At 36.3% G+C, this 22,910-nt stretch overlaps 1 long non-coding RNA gene and 1 pseudogene across 2 annotated transcripts in view; both read right to left on the bottom strand.

Moving 5' to 3' along the window:
- LOC149394337 (uncharacterized) overlaps window positions 1-22,910 on the bottom strand; it is an 84,785-nt gene that overhangs the window by 57,942 nt on the left and 3,933 nt on the right. The window lies entirely within an intron of this gene.
- Window positions 13,080-22,263, bottom strand: LOC149394338 (TMV resistance protein N-like; annotated as a pseudogene). The gene is made up of 8 exons (XR_016299744.1): window positions 21,882-22,263; window positions 21,054-21,560; window positions 18,780-19,752; window positions 18,594-18,719; window positions 18,190-18,483; window positions 17,374-17,554; window positions 16,132-17,235; window positions 13,080-13,186 (listed from the first exon to the last, which is right to left on the bottom strand). The product of XR_016299744.1 is annotated as a TMV resistance protein N-like (transcript).

Raw genomic sequence — 22,910 nt, 5'->3', positions numbered from 1 at the left:
TATGCAGGTGTAATTCATCCAATTGGCAGCGAGGAGTCGTGGAATTTTCCAAAGGAAGTCACGCAAAAAATAGTAAATCCACCTCATGTTGCGGCTCGTGCCGCCGGAAGACCGAAAAAGAAAAGAATACCCTCTCAATGGGAAGGGGATGAAGATAGAAGGAATAAATGCAGTCGGTGTGGTGGAGTAGGACATAATCGAGCCACATGTCGCAACGCGATCCCGACCCACCATAGCCGACCCCGAACATGAGCTCGATTGTTCCTTTTTTTAGACTTTTTATTTGATGTACCAATTTGGAGTTGTACTTTACTTTATTTCTTATTTAGTTTGTTATGTTTTTTATGGATTTTTATATTTCTCATTCGTGACGTTTTAGTCCCATTAAACAATTTACGTGACGTAAACGTCACGAAATCTATTGTTTTACTGACAGAGAAGTCACGAAATAACAATTCTTCGTGACATAGAAGTCACGACATCAAATTTTTTCGTGACAAAGAAGTCACGAAATCATCATTTTTCTTGACATAGAAGTCACGACATCCAATTGTTTCGTGACAGAGAAGTCACGACATCATCATTTTTCTTGATAAAAGTCACGAAGTTCGAGCCATTTTCGTGAACCATGATATCTTTCGCTGTTTTGACCGAGTTGGTAATTGGGATATGGATATTTAATAGCAATAAATGGCATTCATAGCAATTAAATTACTGAACAACCAACTTTGGAAGTTAGGTAAGAATATTTATTTTAGCATTTACTTACTACAAAAGTTAGGTAAGGAATCCTCATATTTATCCGACCTTTGATATTTACCTCATATCAAACTGATAATATTGTTCGAAAGAGTCTAACGATGAAATGGACGCTAAAGATCCAACGACGAAGGGAAGCGATTCGAGTAAAAAGGTGTCGACGGGGAATGAGACGTCGGAGATGCCTTCAGGAAGTGCAAACTCGACCGCAAGATATTACATGATTCCATCTCCGCGCCCTCCCAGGAAATTAAAGAAGCGTCATGACACGAGCGACGCTGAATACAACGAGTATGTAGAGATGCATGCAGGTGAGGATTACAAATCTCCGGTTTTGATGGCTAACTCCGTTCTTCAAGAAATATTCGGCGAGAATTGGGATGAATTTTTGAAATCAAATGGAGCTATTGTCGAAGACCATAAAGATTTGCCGGCTTGCCAAAGGGGGGTGGACGGAAAAAAATAAAATGTAGTTCAAGATGAGGTACTCAATATTTACAATGTTTTAATGTTTTAATGTCTAGACGATATCACATGTTTTAAAACTATTTGTATAATTCTCCTCCTATGTTCATATGTTTTTAAGACTTTTTCTTGATGTACTAATGTTGGGTATGGACTTTTTTTTTTCCAATTTCGTGACTGGTATGTCACGAAAACGTACCGTTTCGTGACAAGAACGTCACGAAATCCCCATTTTTCGTGACAGGAACGTCACGAAATCCCCATTGTTTGACAAGAACGTCACGAAATCTCCATTTTTCGTGACAGGAACGTCACGAAATCCCCATTTTTCGTGACAGTAACGTCACGAAATCCCCATTTTTCGTGACAGGAACGTCACGAGATGCGTACCAATTAACCGAACTCATGATCTATTTCGCTCATTTGATCTCGTTTGGTCGTCATAAATTTCCTTCTAGACTCTTAAATGAGTGGTTTTGGGAGGACTACCAACGCTATTAATAAAAAAAATTCCAACATTAAGGAGAAATTAGAGTTGAAACGACATGTCGGACGACATGACGTTCAACCTCATTCACCTATGTTCATATGTTTAGAGTACTTTAAATTCTGTCCCTTTGAGATGATGAAATGAAATGGGACAAATGAATGTATGTCAACAACACTTCATGATACAAAACACATTAGTTCGTCAAGATGTTCTAGGTAAGTATAACTCACTTACCATTTATCCTTCTCATATTTTCTTGATATTCTAGGTAAGTAGAATGGCTGTCCATTTATTTTTCAAATTTTATCATTTTAATATTCATAACAACCATTGATCCCCTACGACGGATTTAATGAAAAGAAGAAGAGATTTCTCATTAAATTCCATCAAAGGGAACAATTTCATGACTGGTATGTCACGAAAACGTACCGTTTCGTGACTTGAAGACTTATGTTTCGTGACAGGAACGTCACGAAATCCCCATTTTTCGTGACAGGAACGTCACGAAATCCCCATTGTTCGTGACAGGAACGTCACGAAATCCCCATTTTTCGTGACAGGAACGTCACGAAATCTCCATTTTTCGTGATATTAACGTCACGAAAGCCCCATTTTTCGTGACAGGAACGTCACGAGATGCGTACCAATTAACCGAACTCATGATCTATTTCGCTCATTTGATCTCGTTTGGTAGTCATAAATTTCCTTCTAGACTCTTAAATGAGTGGTTTTGGGAGGACTACCAAAGCTATTAATAAAAAAAATTCCAACATTAAGGAGAAATTAGAGTTGAAAACGACATGTCGGACGACATGACGTTCAACCTCATTCACCGATGTTCATATGTTTAGAGTACTTTAAATTCTGTCCCTTTGAGATGATGAAATGAAATGGGACAAATGAATGTATGTCAACAACACTTCACGATACAAAACACATTAGTTCGTTAAGATGTTCTAGGTAAGTATAACTCACTTACCATTTATCCTTCTCATATTTTCTTGATATTCTAGGTAAGTAGAACGGCTGTCCATTTATTTTTCAAATTTTATCATTTTAATATTCATAACAACCATTGATCCCCTACGACGGATTTTAATATTCATTTTTCAAATTTACTTGATTTCGTGACTTTACTGTCACGAATTTACTTTAAACTATAAGAAACTAATTACTTAAGAAACCATTAGCTCACTTGATGATGATGTTGTGGTAACAATGTCTTCTTTTTTCTTCTTCCCCATCTTCTCAGAGGGGCTCACAACAGTCCTCGCAGTTGTCGCAGACTCTACCTCACCACCGATCGGCTTGAATTCGATCTGGAAGAGGTCCGAAGTTAATCAAATTTGCATGTTCTTTTGTAGTTGGGACTCCAAGACCTTCCCTGATTTAGTAGCCCAACGCCTCATCAGCGGCGTTGCGTCGGCAACGAGTATTGAGGCGAAGTCCAGCTCCACGAATCGTGGGATGCACTCGTAACTCCATATCTGGAGTGGGAGCACGAAACCCGACAGGTGGAGTTTTGGGTTCTTACCCTCCTTGATGGTCTTGGCCTTGCTCACAAAGCCCACGATAGAACCTAGAAAGAAGTTCCAGGCGACGTCTCCCCATGGGTAGTTGTTGAAAACAACCGGGTCATCCACCATCTTGATGTAGCTATCGCAGGGGAGGTTGACGGTCTTCTCGGCCGCCAATAGAACATTGTACAGAAAGTGGAGGAGGAGTAGTCTCACCCTCCTCTCATCTGGCCATTCCTGGCTACTCTCAAGGACTGCACCAATGTTGGCCCTTTTCCGGCAAAGAGCACCATTACAGAAGGTGACATTGTATAGCCCTCCCTCAACCACATTAGCGTACCGTGGTTGTTCTGCGTAGTTTTCGCTGAATCTTAACCCTGTGATCAGGGAAAAGTGCTATTTGGTGAACTCGCGGGGTCTTCCACCAATCTCCATGACCAGAGAATCGTTAGATGCACCGGCCTCATCATTATAACCAGATCTCAATACCAAATGACTTATTATTCTGGATGATTTTGTTATCAAGGGCATGTCTAGAAACTTCCCAAAACACGTCTTTTTGAATAAGTCTTTTTGGTTGCGGTCATGTCGGTCTCCTTTTCGAAGTCGTCCAAGTTCCCATGGAAGTTGAACGAGTAGCCTGAGTCTATTTCATCTTCTTTTATCCTTCGTATGAAACCCTAAAAATTACAACATTAAACACATAAAAGTTAAAACATTAAACACATATGAGTTGGAACATTAAACACATAAACATTGTGGTTTCCCCGACAATTGTGTCACGAAATTTCTGGGTTTCGTGACTCTTGTGTCACGAAACTTCTGCGTTTCGTGATAATTGTGTCACGAAATTTTTAGGGTTTCGTGACACCTATGTCCCGAAATTTATGGGTTTCGCTACATTGTGTCACGAATTTCAGGGTATCGTGACATAGTTGTCACGATACCCAGAAATTCGTGATATAGTTGTCACGATACCCAGAAATTTCGTCACATAGGTGTCACGAAACCCAGATATTTCGTGACACAATTGTCACGGAAATCCATAAATTTCATGACACAATTATCACGATACCCAGAAATGTGTGACACAAAACAATTCACAGAACCTACATCTAATAGGAGCAAGCCTAGAAAAATATAATTTTCTTACAAAATACACACATAATCCCCAATAACATAAAAAAATGAACACTTTTGTCAAACTAAAAGTTACATGAAACAGACAATAAACATGCAAAAACCATGAATCAACACAAAATCCACACATAATCAACACAAAATTAACATGCAAACCCAAAAGTTTTCATTTTTGTCACGAAATAAAAAATTTAAGCAACCAAAAAACTGAAACCACCAATTGCAAGTAAAAAAAACTCACCTTGTGAGGTCTCTCGGATGTACAAGGGACAGAGGAGTCAGAATTTGAAGGCGACTCAAGAACCACCTTCCTCTTCTTCTTCGACGGCGCAAGAACCTTCTTCCATTTCTTCGCCGGGGAGTTTTGCATTGGTGACTCCGAGCCAAAATCCACGCGCGGACTCCGACGCGGAGATGCATGCGTCACTGGAGGTGGAATTTCGGCCGATGATTGAGGAAGACTCCTCTTTTTAGGGTTAGGTTTTGGAACTTTTGGGGGGCGTTTGGTCGGCGACCTATTCTTTTTCTTCATTTCTTGGGCGAAGAATGGACGAGAGTGACGAAATGAGTGAGATTATGGAGTTTGAAAAACAAATCGAGACGGTTTTTGGAGTGTTGGTTAAGGAAGTTGGACGGTTTTTTTTTTCGCTCGCTCTCACTCTCTCTCTCTCTCTCTCTTTCTCTCTCTCTCTCTCTCTTCTGGTTAAACTATCTCGGTCAATGAAGAAATGAAGAGGAAGGTGACGTGGAGGCAAGGTAAATGAAGAAATCCGGTTTTTTGGTGATTTTTATTTAAATTTTAATATTCACGGGGGTAAAAGGGTAATTACATGAATCCAAATTAATTACGAAGTCCTATTTGTGACATTTTTGAAAAGAAGTCCAAAAAAGTAAAACAAAAAATTGGCCAGATAAGCCTTACAAACGTTGGCAATTGCGTTTTAGCCAACATTTTGTTAATTATTAGTAAATAGCCAATACGCCTACGTGGCAGGATAATAACTGCATTTTTTTTTACTAATTTGCCCTTATTAATTATCGGGCTTCATTATATTTGAGGCAGTTTTTTTTTAAAATTTTAAAATAAACTGAATGGGAAAGTTTTTAAAATGGACGTGTGTTTTGGTCTGTGTATATCGGCATTAATGGTAATGACTCCCTGAAATTCTGGACGTGATTTGAGTAATATTTAGCGGGAAGTTTCAGAATATTGGTTTCTATATTTGTGGCAGAATAGAATATTCACATTATCTCAATATATTTAGCATTTACAGACTTATTCTATTTGTGGCAGAATAGAGTATTCACAGTATCACAGTATCTCAATATATTTAGCATTTAAATTCTGAAAAATTATTCTTCATTTTCGCTCATTGAATCTGGTAAGGATCGCTGTTGTTAATTGATTTGTCAGCTTATTTACAATACAAATGACCTGTAAATAAATTTTCACGTAATTTTCACGTTATCTGTTGTTAATTGATTTGTCAGCTTATTTACAATACAAATAACCTGTAAATAAGTTTTTTATTTACTGTCTATTAACAGGATTCCAGTAAATAACGTGGTTTTTTTCTCACGAATTTGATTGGTAGAAGCAAAAATAGACCTTTTGCAGATTGTAAATGAACCAGTATATTTAACATGACATCAATTTACATATAAATGAATCAATTTACAATTTATAATTTACATGACAGCAAGGAAGACGAAGGGAATGGTGCTGGTGGCCGCGCGCAGAAGAGAAGAAGGAGAAGAAGACGGCGGCGCTCGGTCTAAGAGGGATGGCGTGCGCGAGGAAGAGAAGCTCGGGTTCGGGTTGGTGCCGGTGGCCGCGCGCAGAAGAGAAGAAGGAGAAGAAGACGGCTGCGTTGGTCTCAGCGGGATGGCGTGCGCGAGGAAGAGAAGCTCGGGCTCGGGCTGGTGCTGGTGGCTGCGCGCAGAAGAGAAGAAGGAGAAGAAGGCGATGTTTGACATTTCTGTTTGTGTGAGAGAGAAAATAGCGTGTGAGAGGGAAGATTGTGTGAATTAATGGTATTAATTACGGATCTTTATGATGTTCATCAATAACCGCTGCAGTTATTACATAATATTTTGATTTAAATGAATTTATTTCAGTAATGTAATGGGCGGGAACAGGTTAGGGGTTTTTGGTATTTTTACACGTGTAAATAAATTGGGCTGACTATTAACCCGAAATTAACAGAATGTTGGCCAAATCCAAATCTGTCTAAATAAGGGAGGCTATTTAGCTATATTACCCAAAGTAAAAACCCTTTGATTTACTCCTATTTAGAGCAATTTTCCATTTATACCAACAATAATAAATTGTTAACGGAAGTGCTAGCAAAAAAATGTAAATTCTAAAGAACAAAAACTAATATATTGTTAACTAGCCTAATTACAACATAATTATAGCAGATGAATAATTACAGAATTTTTCAATGAATTCCAACACCTTTAATAAACTGCCTTTATAATTTTCAAACTCTACAAACGTTTACTTTAAAATTGAAATTGTTACAAAACTATCTATTCTGTCAAATTGTTTTTAAGAAGAGGATCTGTTGTTCATTTTTTTTACCCTTTCGCTTTCGCTTCTTTTTTAATTTATTTTTTTCTTTTTTATATAAGGGCATTTAACTAATCAAATAATCATATCGAACGTGTTCATATATTCTTGGTTATTTATAGTGTGAATTGTTCTGTTTTTAAACTCTGTTCACTGATTCAAATCTTGTACAACAAACCCTTCGTAGAAGTAAAAAAAAAAAAAAAGCTGATTCAAAATTAATATTATAGGTAGATACAAGTTTATGAAGCACTTTCTTCGCGGTCACATAATATTATAGGAAAAGCGGTACGTGGAAACGAACTCAAGGCCACGGAAACAAGCTTATCTGTCCCGCCAAGCTATATGAAATTTTCTATTTCAATATAAAGTGTCATTTGCTATTTAAATTTCAAATGACACAATTAATACAATTTATCATTATCATTAGACAATGAAATTGACATTATCTGTTGTTGATACGTTGTTTTGTTGGCTTTATGTTTTAGCGCAAGTTGTGTGGAAAGATGTCGGTTGTTATGTTTTTACTTTTGGTATGACATCTTTCCTCCTGTGTGCAGACAGTATTTCTGGCAAGTTTCCAGTTTTTGACAGACTGTCTCGCTGATGTCTTATTGTTGAGTTATTGCCTCGCTGCTGTCTTCATTGCAAGATATCTGCCTCGCTGGAGTCTTCATTGCAAGATTTCCTTCGCTGCTGTTTTCATTGCTCAATATTCGCTTTGATGGAGTCTTTACTTTGCGATATTCGCTTGAGGCCGGGTAAGGAAACCCGAGATATCTTCCAGGATTGTACTGCTGCTATAAAAGTCATGCGCTCTCCCTTAGCAGCCTGGACACTTTTGATCAAACACTCAGAGCTCTTAGACGTGCAAGACCGGCGGACTGGGAGGCTGTGTGTTTTGGTTATTAGTGGTGTATTCTCTCAAACACTATTCCACAAAGATTGAGTGTCTGTGAGAGTTGGGTTCTTTGTTCACGTGATTGAAGGTTCACGTACTGCTGAAGACTAAAGGTCATCCGAGCCAGGAGGTTGCTCGAAGAGTGGAATTGAGACGGAGCTCAAACTCAGGGGGAGTCCCTGACTAGGTGATCACTGGTAGTAATAGTCTCTAGGTTTTATTGATTTGTTGATTGTAATCAGATATAAACCTTGTGTGTACTATTGACTACAAGATAGTGAAAATCCTTTCCATTGACAGCGTGCCCCCAGATGTAGGTGTGTTTCACCGAACTGGGTAACCATATCGTGTGTACTTTGTTTTCTGCACTGTTTTGTTATTTATCCATATCTGTGTTCAAGCAAGTTGTCGGACACATTGTCAACACATTGTGTGCGACATCTTGCCTTTGCAACTAATCAGAATTTCATCTGTCTTATTCTACGTGTAATATCTGGAATGTATAAAGTATATATTTTGAGTTGTAATCGTGCATTCTAGTTCTCATGTTATATTTACTAAAAGTGGGGCTCGTATCAAGTACACATTTGGAATAACAGCCTCTCTTTTTCTTTGATTTAACATAATGTTATTTCTGTTCAGTAAATTTGAAACTGAATTCATGATTTAGAACTTTCAGAACAACATTTTGACACCACATTGCGGATGCTACATTTGTTTAAAATATATTATTTCAGAATTCAATGCATTTTTTTGTATAAAAATAGCACAAGTTCTTCATTGGAGACGCTCTTCGTAGAAAATAGAAGTACATGTCTAAAAAAAAAAGAGAAGTAAGTACCTTCGATCTTGGTTCTGATGATACCGGTGTAACGAACCATACTTAACGTTGACGAGACCACCACCTAGACGTGTAAGACAGTCAACATACTTAATGTTGCTTGGAAATCCATGCAATAAAAACTTGTCGATCCTCGAGCAGCTATAGAGGTTCAAGTAGTCGAGTTTTGAGTTGCAAGAGAGACCTGGGAGTTGAAGAAGAGAGATCCAACAATTTCAAGTTTTGCAAATCCTACATGAAAAGTGAATTGTGATTTCCTTTGACTAGTCATGCAGTCCAAGTGACCGACAATTAAAATATAGGCTTTATAAAACAACTTCAATGCATAAGTTGCCAAATTTTTACACATCATAAAAATATTCTTCATTTTTTATTTATCCACATCATCAATTGTAGCACTTTGCATAAAAACCACTCATCAATTAAAAAAGGAAGGTTTGCAATTTTTTTTGGGTGTCTTCCTTCTTCATCTGTTCTTTGTTGAAAATGAAACCTCAAAAAAAAAAAAACACTATTTCTCTTCATTCATTTTTTTCATACCAAAAAATTTGTTTTTATTTTATTGACATACGACGGTAACAGAGAAGTAGAGCGCGAGGGAGACGATGGCAAAGAGCTCGAAGGCAGGGCAGGGTGCTCCTCGAGTTTGGACCGAGGATTTCTTGGATCATTTCTTGGATCAAATCATGCATCCAAATCGTCCCATGTTCATTTATAGTTATGAGGGCCTTGCCAATGAGAACGCTGATTCCCATAACCACTTTCTCATATTTATACCCGAGTATTGTCTGCGTAGAATTTCTATCTATACCTTTAAAATAGCATGCGATATCGAGAAATATGCCCATGTGGTCTCTACTCAGTCCCTTTTAGCTCACTTTCAATATTGTTTTTCCATTCTTCGATGCCCCTTGAATACAAGTACCGGCCCAAAACCGTGAGAGCCAACGGATTGCCTTTGCCATATTTTTCAACCATTGTTGTCACTAACTCACTCAGAGTATATTCCTTGGCCGGAGATTCTTTATTGGGAATACGCTTTCAAGGAAAGGAGCTGATGAACGTTGCTGTTACTCAGTTCCTTAATTTCGAGTATTTCGGCTTTGATATTTCTTAGTACTTGCGAATCTCTGCTCGTAACAACAATTCTGCTACTGGACCAAACCCTGAACAATCTATGTTAAGAAGTTCAAATTGCTCCACATCATCGATGTCATCAAGGACTTAAAGGACATTCAGGCGCCGGAGTCTTTCCTTTTTTCGGAATATGTAACAAGTCTCAAGTCTCTCTCTTTCAATAGTTCTAAAAAAGCTCTCGGTTTCAAGTCTGAGGGTCGGTGATTATTCTTCACTTCCTCGCTGACGTTTTCAAGGAAATAAGAACCTGAGAATTGAGAAGAGAATTTGTTGAACAAGACTTGGGCGAGTGTCGTCTTTCCGATGCCACCCATTCCCCAAATTCCGATGACACGAGTGTCCTTTGAGCCGATGCCTAACAATGACTCAATGTTCTGCGTATTCTTTTCAATTCCAATTAGATCCTTCGTATAATCACTAGAAGATATACATTCTCATAGTTTCTCTGTCACATCTTTAACGATATCTTCGACAAATAGGGCTTCAGAGCTGAGGAATATAAATAAACCACTGTAGTCAATAATCATGACATTAACTACTTTTGACACGCTCAGTGACCAGGGACGGAACTACATGTATTTTTTTTTTTCGAGTGCTTTGTTTGTATATATGATGATATTACGTACAGTAGATCACTTTTCATTTTTCTGCCAGAAAATTACTAATCGGGCTATCCCTAGTTTTTAGTTTTCACAATCACAAATTATAACGGAAAAGATAATCTAAATGGTTAGTTAAGTATTGTTTTGTGTGTTAAAAAAATAGAGTTTTTAGACTTTGTTGTAGGAAAAAGTTACTATAAAAAGATGAGTGTTTTGTAAAGTGAATAGAATCGTATTTTAGTGTTCGGTTAAAATTAGTAACAACACTGACTCAATCTTTTGCATATTGTTTCCAAATCCAATCAGGCCTTCCGTATAATCACAAGAAGATATACGCTCTCTTAGCTTCTTTGTGACGAAATCAACAATATCTTTGATTAAGCTGGATTCGGAACTGTATATGTAAATAAACCAAATTGTAGTTAATCACAAATTAAAATGAAAAAGAAAATATCATCTGCAAAGTCTGACTCCAGGTTTATGTCCGCATAAACAATTTATTAACAAAAAAATATGTACAGGTAAAAAAAAAAAAACTATAGCAATTTACCTTGCCTCTGTCGAATCCCAGCCGGATAAATCCGCAGTGGCTGTCAAAGATTTTCTCCACTTGTCCAACTTTTCCGGCTCGTTTCCGCATCGTATTTCGTGTTGTGAAAATGCATCTCCGAAGCTTCCCCGTTCGTGCTGTATGTTTGTGGGGTCCACCAAGATTCAGCATGAGAAAACGATAATCGAGATCATCGATGCCTCGATCGCTCCCAAAAGCACAGGCGAGATTTCGTCCCCTTTGTCGAGATCATCCGAGTCTATGAAGATCTCTATTCTTTTGTCGTACAAAGCACTGTAAAGAATGCTTGTAAAGCCTCTGCGTGTATCCTTCCCTCGAAAACTGATGAAAACATTGTATTTTTTTTTACAGAATTGCTCGAAGAAGCCATAACTCAACCTCCAAAAATATCCACCGATACCAAGATTGTGACTTTGTGTGAGGCTAGTTTTTTTCCCTGGCTGTCCCTAGAATATAAAGGTGGCAACAAATCATAAAAATCTCGACTTTTTTATGTCCCTAGAATATATTTTAAACTACTTGTATCCAACTCCGGATTTCTCATGCTTCTTTCTAATCACCCAATTTTCGGACTTATCTTCATAACAAAAAAAAGTTAATGTTTGACAAGACGGGAAAATTAAAGGTGATGAAATCAGTTATCTCACTCTGAACTAAAGACCATGAAGCAGTTGAGAAGCACATCAATGGTGAAATGATCAGATGTGTCTGGGTCGACTCTGCAGAGAAATTAATTTTTATAAATTATAAAACAATGTCATCTAAGTAATTCATCTAAATATGGTATGATATATTGAGAAAATGTAGAAAATACTAGTGTGTGTGTGAAGATTAGATGGAGGAATTTTAACACTTAATTTGCCCAAGACAATCGAACCCTTTATTGTTCTTCAGCTCTGTTGTAATTTATTTCAATTTCATGCTTTCTTGTTCTGGTTTTCCTAAAGTCTCTGGATTGGCGTGTAGAATTAGCTAGTTTGTAATTCGATTTTTAATTTTCAATAATAAATAGAAAAATTAGTGGGACTAAGCCACTTGAAACGTTGTTATTGCAATCTAGCCAACGTTTCACCTAAGTTTCAAATCTAGTCACAAATGATGACGTGTCTTTATTATTCATTTAGCAATTTACTAGATTACCCTCTATTAAAATCGACTAACATCAACATGTGGCCAACGTTTTGATCGTCCAAATAATGCAATTAATACACGTCAACTTTTTTCCTTAAAAAAAAAAGAATGCACGTCAACTTTTAATAGTCCATAATATTTTATTTTCTTTTTTATAGTTTAATTAGTTGATTTGTAAATATGCGTAATCCATTATTTCAGTTAATTTAAGTTAATTTTCGTTTATTTTACACGCGATAAGTTTTGTCTAGTTGAAACTTTGGCTAGTAGTTGGTTGTTTTCTTGGGTTAATTTCAATTAATTTTCGTTTATTTTACACGTGATAAGTGTTGACTGCTTGAAACGTTGGCTAGTAATTGGTTTCTATGATTTGTGTTGCATAAGGGTATTTTTGATATTTTCTAACCGTTTATTTCTGTAAATGGCTAGATTGCAAAATTTACCAAACGTTGGCTAAATCCTTAAAACCATATTTGAAATTGACTACGTTGCTAAATTACCCTAATAAATAAATAAAGAGAAATTGCCCCATTTGCCACCAATTTTATAATTTTTTCCCACTTTCCACCAAAAGACTAATTTTTCCCAAAATGCCACTGAGATGTCAACATTGTTGACATCTATGTCAACAATATTGACATCTCATAGTGAAGCAACGTAGATGGTGACATTTTGGGAAAAATTAGTTTTTTGGTGGAAAGTGGGAAAAAATTATAAAAATGGTGGCAAATTGGGCAATTTCTCATAAATAAAACACTTCTTTTAAAAAATAATAAAAAATAAATAACAAATAAAAATCCAATAGCAAACAGAAATAACCCTACTGGAATAGGAAAAAAAAAGTGAAATTCAAAATGAATTCAGGATAAAACCTCGGCATTTGATGATGAAAAAAACAAGTTTTTACATGCCTTTCTATTCTTGGACTAATAATTATTTGACAAATAATAATATTAATTACCTTTTTTCCTCATAAGCTCGGGTTTTCCAATGCTATCTCCGAGAACAGCGGAGAACAGCTCGGAGCTCATCATCGTCTCTTGAAGCTTCTTCAAGAACTCTGTCAAGAAGAAATGATAGTTGTGATAGTTCCGGAAGCTTTGGCCTCCGATTCGCCGTCATTAGGGATCGAAATAGAAACTGTATCAACCCGAAACGAGAGTCGTTCAACCCTAAATTTTTAGCTCCATACGCTTCTTTAATTTTCTTTTTCATTTTTATTTATTTTTTCATCCACAGCAGCAAAATAAAATAAAAACGAAATTACATATATATCTGTCATTTGACCAACTTAAAAAAAACAAGAGAAATTACCTAATTTCCCACAAATTTTGTTACATTTTTTCACGTTCCACGAAAAGGTTAATTTTTCCCAAAATCTCACCATCTATGTCAATAATGTTGACATCTAATAGTGAAGGACAAACATAGATGGTGACATTTTGAGAAAAATTAACATTTTGGTGAAAAGTGGAAAAATGTTATAAAATTGGTGGCAAATTAGACGATTTCTCAAAAAACAAACAAACGCTATACAAGTTTGTTCCGGTAACTTGGCTAAATGCATTTATAAAATGTTTGTTTTAGCTTTATATACAACTTTTACTATTTATTTTTATTAATGAGTAAGGGTCTTTTTTTGTGTAAATACATGGTTTTTACAATATTTTGCATTAGAGATGTTTATGATATTGTTGCATCATGTTTATATTGACCGATTTTTTCCATGTCTAAGGCAATAACGTGATTTTTTTACATCTAAGGCAATAATGTGATTTTTCTACATTTATGGCATGAAACATGATTTTTCATCAAACACAATGGATCTCAGCGTCACGAATCCGTAAGATTTGAAATCACTCAATTTCAAGTTCATATGAGATATATATGGTTTCTTGAAGTTTTTATGAAGAAAAAAAAATGTAGGAAAGATAGTTAAGGGTAAATTGGACTTTTTTTTTCTTATCCCGTTTGGCTATATTCCTAAAGTTAAGCAAACATGAACTAAAATAAAAAAATAAATTTTTCTTTTTGTCATATTTCTAGAACGGCCATAAAATAAAATAAAGCTATTTAACTTTTAATTAGTCCTTTTCGGATCAAGATATAATTAACATAGTTTTTCATATAACAGTAACAAACGAGATATTTTGGGCCTACTTGTTTCTGCTTTATTCATTCCAACAGTAAAGTCAAATAACGTAAAAAAGCTGTTTGGTTTCTTACTCACTTTTTTTAACTTAGAAAATTTTTCTAAGTTGTATTTATTTTTTGTGAACAAAATGAGAAAAACTTTTTGATGTTTTTTTTTCACCCTTCTTTCAAACTTTTTTTCACTCTCTCCCCTCTTGTCTTTTTCTCTCGACAACACCACCACCACATTAACAGTCAGGGAGCTTACCTGGAATACCATTCCCGATCTCCAGAAACCATAGTATCGAATAATTCCACTGGAAATACCTCAGCATCAAGAGCTCAAGGGAACAAAAGTTTGCTTCCATGCAAAGGATCAACAATCGCGTAAACATCGAAGGGCTTAATCTGTTACTTCAGATGGTGACACACAGACAATGAGTGTTTAATTAGAAACTAGAATAGTAAGTGACTCTAGGCCTTAAAGGACCGAAGCATGTCTGTTCACAAAATTAGAGATATACTATTATTTCCAGATAACAAAATGAAAATAATCGCATGTTTAAAAATTATAAAAAAAGTCCCTTTTTTTAATTGTTATTTTTTCCCCGCCGTTAATAAAAAAAATATATACCACGTATTTAGAACTATATCTTCATTTGTATCAAAATAATTGTCCCGTTCAGACCTTCGCAGTTCGCAGTGTTGGCAAATTTATTGAAAATGGTGGTCTATATAATATGCTAAGATTTTTTCAGATCTAGCAAAGAGAAAGACAGGACATTTATATAATTAACAGAATTGTGGACACTAATCTGAATAGACATTGGTCGTTGAACTTGTATCAAACTTTCTAGTTTTAATTATATATAAAAGCCAAAATTATGAATACTGATGAAACAGTTTTTTTTTTTTTTTTATTTGTTAATTTTCTTTTTTCACTTTTAATACTTTGACTATAAACTTTAGTGTGAGAGTACAAGTAAAAAAAAATAAACATATTCTGACCAGATATTACTAACAAAAAAATATAAAAATATTGATTTAAAGAGAACCACAGATACCTTTTTAACTTTGGTTTCAAAGCAGCACTTTTACCGAGATTTGAGTTGGGGGAGAGATCCGAGAGTTGACTCAGGCTGCTGCAATTAGTGAGATCCAAGTACTTGAGATTTTAGTTGTGAGAGAAGTCGGGAAGTTGACTCAGGTTGCTGCAATTAGTGATAATCAACACCCCGAGATTTGAGTTGCAAGGGAGGTCAGGAAGCTGACTCAGACTGCTGCAATTAGTAAGACGCAATATCATGAGATTTGAGTTGCGAGAGAGGTCAGGAAGTTGACTCAGGCTGCTACAATTATTAAGATTCAAGTCCCTGAGATTTGAGTTGCGAGAGAGATCCGGTAGTTGATTCAGTTTGCTGCAATTATCGAGACCCAAGTAGTCGAGTTTTAAGCAGCAAGAGAGGTCAGGAAGTTGACTCAGGCTGTTGCAATTACTAAGATCCAACACCACGAGATTTGAGTTGCGAGAGAGATCCGGTAGTTGACTCAGGCTACTGCAATTAGTGAGATCCAATTTCCTGAGATTTGAGGCACCTGAGAGGTCAGGGAGTTGACTCAATTTGCTGCAATTATTGAGACACAAGTTCTCGAGTATTAAGCAGCGAGAGAGGTCATGAAGTTGACTCAGGCTGCTGCAATTACTAAGATTCATGTCCCTGCAATTTGAGTTGCGAGAGAGATCCAGTCGTTGACTCAGGCTGCTGCAATTAATGAGACCCAAATTCCATAGATTTGAGTTGCGAGAAAGATCTGGTAGTTGACTCAGGCTGCTGCAATTAGTGAGATCCAATTCCTCGAGATTTGAGGCGCCTGAGAGGTCAGGGAGTTGACTCAGGTTTATGCAATTATTGAGATTCAACACCCCGAGATTTGAGTAGCAAGAGAGGTCAGGAAGTTGACTCAGGCTGCTGCAATTAGTGAGATTCAACACATAGAGATTTGAGTTGAGAGAGAGATCTGGTAGTTGACTTAGGCTGCTGCAATTAGAGAGATCCAATTCCTTGAGATTTGAGGCGCCTGAGAGGTCAGGGAGTTGACTCAGGTTTCTGCAATTAGTGAGATTCAACACATAGAGATTTGAGTTGAGAGAGAGATCCGGTAGTTGACTCAGGCTGCTGCAATTAGAGAGATCCAATTCCTTGAGATTTGAGGCGCCTGAGAGGTCAGGGAGTTGACTCAAGTTTCTGCAATTAGTGAGATTCAACACATAGAGATTTGAGTTGCGAGAGAGATCCGGTAGTTGACTCAAGCTGCTGCAATTAGTGAGATCCAATTTCCTGAGATTTGAGGCGCCTGAGAGGTCAGGGAGTTGACTCAGTTTGCTGCAATTATTGAGACACAAGTTCTCAAGTTTTAAGCAGCGAGAGAGGTCAGGAAGTTGACTCAAGCTGCTGCAATTACTAAGATTCAAGTCTATGCGATTGAAGTTGCGAGAGAGATCCGGTAGTTGACTCAGGCTGCTGCAATTAGTGAGAAACAAGTACTTGAGTTTTAAGCAGCGAGAGAGGTCAGGAAGTTGACTCAGGCTGCTGCAATTAGTGAGACACAAGTACTTGAGTTTTAAGCAGCGAGAAAGGTCAGGAAGTTGAATCAGGCTGCTGCAATTACTAAGATACAAGTCCTTGAGATTTGAGTTGCGAGAGAGATCCGGTAGTTGACTCAAGCTCCTACAATTAGTGAGATCCAATTTCCTGAGATTTGAGGCGCCTGAGAGGTCAGGGAATTTACTCAGTTTGCTGCACCTAGTGAGACACAAGTTTTCTAGTTTTAAGCAGCGAGAGAGGTCAGGAAGTTGACTCAGTCTGCTGCAATTACTAAGATTCAAGTCTTTGAGATTTGAGTTGCGAGAGAGATCCGGTAGTTGACTCAAGCTGCTGCAATTAGTGAGATCCAATTTCCTGAGATTTGAGGCGCCTGAGAGGTCAGGGAGTTGACTCAGTTTGCTGCAATTATTGAGACACAAGTTCTCGAGTTTTAAGCAGCGAGAGAGGTCAGGAAGTTGACTTATTCTGCTGTAATTACTAGGATTCAAGTCCATGCGATTGAAGTTGCGAGGGAGATCCGGTAGTTGACTCAGGCTGCTGCAATTAGTGAGTAACAAGTACTTGAGTTTTAAGCAGCGAGAGAGGTCAGGAAGTTGACTCAGGCTGCTGCAATTATCAAGTTCCAAGTACTCGAGATTTGAGGCGCCTGAGAGGTTAGGGAGTTGACTCAGTTTGCTGCACCTAGTGAGCTTCAACACCCCGAGATTTGAGTTGCAAGGGAGGTCAGGAAGTTGACTCAGGCTGCTGCAATCCGTGAGATTCAACTCCCTGAGATTTGAGTTGCAAGAGAGGTCAGGGAGTTGACTCAGGCTGCAATTAATGAGACACAAGTGCTTGAGGTTTGAGGCGTGAGAGAGGTCATGGAATTGCGTTAGATCTTCGCAATCATTGAGAATCAAGACTTCCAACTTTGGAAAATCCTATATGAAAAAGTAACTGTGATTTATGAGATAAGTCAGGCAGTATAAGTGATTGAAAATACCAAATACACTTCTTAGTACCTTAAGGTAGTGATATTAAACCTTGAAGTTTTAAAAAATTGTGATTCGAACCAATACCAAACTTCTCTAGCGTACTTTAGTGATATAACTAACTATTTTATACCCAAAAAAAATTATTTAACAGCTATTTAGCGTTTTATGTTGAATAAATAGATACTTTCTAAAAAATGGATTACAAATTTATTATGTATTCGGAATGTGCCCTTTGTATTGAAAATATGAATGGAAGTTCAAGGAGCTGAACGCTAGAAAAAAAAAGGTTGAAGGGTCAAATTGCAATAATTTGAGCGCTAGAATATATGAACTGTTGTGTTAAACAATACCTTGTATTTCTGGATCCCAACCCCGTCAAAATTGCCCTGACCTTTAATGCACACCTCGCGAAGATTCTTCGGATTAAAACTCTCTGGCAAGCATTTCAAGGGGCCATCCCTCCATCGGATATATATAAGTGTATCGGGAAGGAAATCAAAATCTAAAGGGTCTAAATAAGAATGGGTTTGGTAGTAAAGATTTTGAACATTGAGAAACCACAGATTGCGCATTTCTTTAAAGGCTAGAGGGCTGTCAGATCGTGTCACACCCTCCAAGGAAATTCCTTCAATTTTTTGTGTCCCCTAATCACAGTTCATACAAAAACAATGACCACGTATTGATTATTATATGATAATAAAGTGTGACTGCAATTAAGTTTTAAAGGATATTGATATTCATAAGCATGACTTACTCGATTCTCTTCCAAGACACGGCAAGTATCTAATGTAGACCACAATCTACTGCGCTCTCCCGGATCCTTTGATTCTCCACGAACAATTTCTTGGCCCATTTCTTGGATCAAATCATGCATCCAGATCTGACCTATCTCATTAACACTTACGAGTTGTTCTGGCTCAGTCCGTCGTAGCTCCGGAACATATTTACCCACAGTTATGAGAGCCTTGTCAATGAGAACACTGATTCCCGCAACAACTCCGGAATATCTGTACCCGAGTATTCTCTCGGTCTCATTCCCATTTTTACCTTTAAGGAAGCAGGCAATATCGAGAAACATGTCCTTGTTGTTCTGGCTCAGTCCGTCGTAGCTCACTTTCAGTATGTCTTGGATTTCATGGTTTGGAGTTGAGTCAAGTAACTCCATTTCGCTTTCCCATTCTTCGATGCTCCTTGAATACAAGTGCCGACCCAAAACCGTGAGAGCCAATGGATTGCCTTTGCCATATTTCTTGACAATTATCTCCGCCAACTCCAAGTATCTCTTGGCCGGAGATTCATCTCTTTCTTTGCCAAAAGCTTTCGAGAGAAAGAGCCGACGAGCCTCCCCAAAACTCAGGTCCTCAATTTTGTGTATTTCGTCGGCTTTGATAAACTTGAGCACTTGTGAATCTCTGCTCGTCACAACAATTCTGCTACCTGGACCGAAGCATTCACGATCTATGGCCAGGAGGTCGAATTGCTTTACGTTATCGACATCGTCAAGGACCAAAAGAGTATTCCTTTGGCGGAGTCTAAGCTTTTCGCGATCAGTAACGTGTGTCAAGTTCTTCTCTTTCAACAGTTCCGAGAAAACTCACTTTTGCAGGTCCGAGGATTGGTGCTTCGTAACTTCCTCTCTAACGTTTTCAAGGAAAGAGAAACCAGAGAATCCATTACAGAATTTCTTGTACAGGACACGGGCGATTGTCGTCTTTCCGATACCGCCCATTCCCCAAATTCCAATGACACGAGTGTCCTTGTTCGTTAAGTTGACACATAAAGATGGCTCTATAACATGCAAATTGTTATCGATTCCAACAAGACCATTTGTATCATAAATAGAAGTAGAAGGTATCATTTTTAATTTTTCCATGACAGATTCAACAATTTCTTTTATCAACTCGAACTCGGACCTGAAAAATGTAAATAATCTGTAGTCAATAAACATATCATCGAATTTTTTTTTACAAAGTTAATGAGTGTATTTTAAATTATTTTATACTTCTTTTTTATATAAATATTTTATACTTTTAGGGTCAGTATTGAAAAACCCTTATGAGTAACTAAAGATATTTATTAATATTAAATTACCAAAAAAAAAAACTAGACATCTATTACTCGTTGTAAAATGAATATGCATTAAAAACCGGGTTTTGCGACTAAATAGCCAATTAAAATTTTTGGATTTGTAAAATAGCTAAATCTTGTAAAATTAATGAAATAATAAAAATAAAAAAAAACTATATGAATTAGTGAAATAGCGTCCTTCATTCAATATTATAGCCTAATTAACACAATATATATATATATATATATATATATATATATATATATATATATATATATATATACATGTGACTTCGTATTTATATGAGAACCACAAAATTTTTGTAAATTCATATAGAATATTATATATCTCCACCTCGAAGATCTCTGGGACAGTATTTTCGGGAGTAGTCTTTGGATATCTACTCTAAATTCTGATTTTTCGAGCTTTAACCTCTCTGTCTTATCCCACGATTGGCCAAGTGCTATCTAGTTTGTATTTTGCTTCGGATGAAGCTTTCTTTTTCCCCCCTTTTTTTAATATATTTTTCAGTTTCTATTAATATATATATATATATATATATATATATATATTATCATATTTGGATACAAATATAAAGGTTAAATATATGTCAACAATAATTAATGAATAGAAAGTTGTTAAAACTAAAAATAAAATAAAAAAATAATAAAAAAAACAAAAATATATATATATATATATATATATATATATATATATATGTAGAAATGAAGAATTTAGAAAAAAAAAATGAAGTATTGTGTTGCATTTCAAAATATTTGGATCGAATATACTCTAAATAATCACTAATTTGACCTCAAATTAATGAATAGAAAGTTGTTAAGACTAAAAATAAAATAAAAAATAATAAATATATATATATATATATAGAGAGAGAGAGAGAGAGAATGAAGAATTTAGATAAAAAAAAATGGAGTATCGTGTTGCATTTCAATATATTTGGATCGAATATACTCTAAATAACCACTAATTTGACCTCCTCTAGTAATGTTTTTTTTTTCTTTTTGGGTAATAAAACTTTTGTAATTTTGTGTTTTAAATAATCACAATGATAATAGAAAAAATCATTTAAAAGCTGTACTTAAGACTAAAACCATTTATCAAGGATATCAAATACGAGCAATTTACCTCGCGTCTGCCGAATTAAATCCGGATAAATCCGCAGTGGTTCTCAGAGATTCCCGCCACAACTTCAACTTTTCCGAGTCGTGTCCGATGCGTAGTTCATGTTGTGAAAATGCAACCTCGAAGCTTCCCTTTTGGTGGCGTATATTGGTGGGCTCCACCTTGTAGAACACCGGTAAAACAAGCTGTTTATCTTCTTTCATGCAACGGACGATGTGGTTGAGCTCATCCAGACACCACCGAGATTGGGCATACTTCTCTGAGAAGACGATTATTGACATCGCCGATGCCTCGATCGCTTCTAGAAGCACAGGCGAGATTTGGTCTCCTTTCTCGAGATCGTCCTCGTCAATGAATGCCTTTATTCCTTTCTCGCACAGAGCTTCGTGAAGACTCTTTGTAAAGCCCCAGCGCGTGTCCGTACCTCGAAAGCTGATGAAGACATCGTATGTTTTGACAGAGGTACTCGACGAAGCCATGATTAAGTTGATCGACCTCCAAAAATATCAACTGATATAACGAAAAGCTTATTAGATCGTGACTTTTTATGCAAACTAAATGGAAGGTAATTAGTTTATAATGTGAACATATAAGCTTATAGTTTACTGCTATAACAATAAAATTAATAGGTGCGTTCCTCTACTTTTTTTTTTTTTTTTTTTTTTTACTTTTAGTAGTGTTTTGCTTTCTTGTAATAAAAAGCAGTTGCTCCCTTAGTTTTGTTATTTGTCATACACGCATTGAAAAAATCTTTAAAAATTTCGACTTCAGGTTTCTGCATCAACAAAAACAAATTCGCAGCGATTATTATGTAAAGGTAAAACAATTTACCTCGACCCTAAATCCCAGCCGTATTAATTCGCAGTGATTTCCAGAGATTCTCGATCTGAAGCGCCTTTGATGTCTTGAAAACGCAGCTTTGTGGCTTCCCAGATCCGTATGTTTGTGGGGTCCACTTTGTAGGTCTTCTTGCAATGTGCTATATGGTTGAGCTCATCCAGACACCTCCGAGAATCTGTGAGAAGACGATTGTCAAGATCGGCGATATTTCGATCGCTCCCTGAAGCGCAGATTAGATTTTGTGTGAGGATAGTAAAAGGAAAGTAGAAGAAGAAGAAGACAAAAGAACAAGATTGTGACTTTGCATGTGACTAGTTTTTTAAAATATAAATGAAGCACAAAGCAATATTGGCTTTTTTTTCTATGCACATGGTGGGCCCCACGTGCAGGTCAGTGTAGTTATTGTCAAATATAAGTGTACGCCGATAACAATTATTAATCGTTTTTAATTAAGAGATAAGAATAAAATTTAAAAATACGACTTTAGAACATCTACAATGTATCTCTAGATAGAGATAGAGATGCATGCACAATGCATCTTCAATTTTTTCTCCATTCTTCAAATATGGAGCTGAATGCAATAGTGTGTGTCCAAATATGGAGATGCACTATTTCATCTCTATATTTACTCCAAACTTTTAAAAATTATATTATTAGCCCAAAATTTAATTTATAACTACAATTTAATACTTATATGTATTTATTTGTAAATTAGTGTATTCTAAAAATTATTAATTAAAAAACAACTCATATTTGAAAAATGAAAATAAAATTACTACAATATAAATCACAATATTTTACATAAACAATTAAAAAAACATCAAGACATTTAAAAATTACATAATTGAAAAACTTAAATCACAATACTACATAAAAAAAAAAAGATTAAGGCATAAATAAAGACTTTAGACACAATAAATAAAACAAAACTACTTAGACTTATATGAAAGTCTAATAGCTCTAAAAATCACTTCCGGAACCTCCAATATTATCAAATATTGTCCCAAACACATTCGTGGA

Source organism: Urtica dioica, chromosome 6 (assembly GCF_054948205.1).
Source record: "Urtica dioica subsp. dioica isolate 48M chromosome 6, U.dioica_male_clone48M_v1_H2, whole genome shotgun sequence".
Taxonomy (NCBI): domain Eukaryota; kingdom Viridiplantae; phylum Streptophyta; class Magnoliopsida; order Rosales; family Urticaceae; genus Urtica; species Urtica dioica.
The sequence above is the reverse complement of the archived record's forward strand: the minus strand, read 5'-3'. Positions and strand labels throughout refer to the sequence as shown.